This window comes from Neopelma chrysocephalum, unplaced genomic scaffold (genome assembly GCF_003984885.1).
Source record: "Neopelma chrysocephalum unplaced genomic scaffold, ASM398488v2 Primary Assembly neopelma1_88773, whole genome shotgun sequence".
In the NCBI taxonomy this organism is placed as follows: domain Eukaryota; kingdom Metazoa; phylum Chordata; class Aves; order Passeriformes; family Pipridae; genus Neopelma; species Neopelma chrysocephalum.
The window spans coordinates 1-222 of NW_020917883.1; positions in this window are offsets into that span (position 1 = coordinate 1).

Genomic DNA, 222 nt, shown 5'->3' on the forward strand with positions numbered 1-222 from the left:
CAGCCGCTCCTCAAGAACGACCAGGGTATTTTGTGGTTTGCCGTGTGCATGGAGTGTCACTGGCTGCCCACGGGACACTAACCCCGAGCGGGGCTCCCGGGCACGGAGCGAGCCACGGGGAGGGGCAGGGCTGGGCACGGCCCCGGGGTCACTAACGCGTGTCCTCGGGCACGGAGCACGGCGTGGCTTGTGGCATGGGCACTGCGAGCGGGGCTGCTGCGC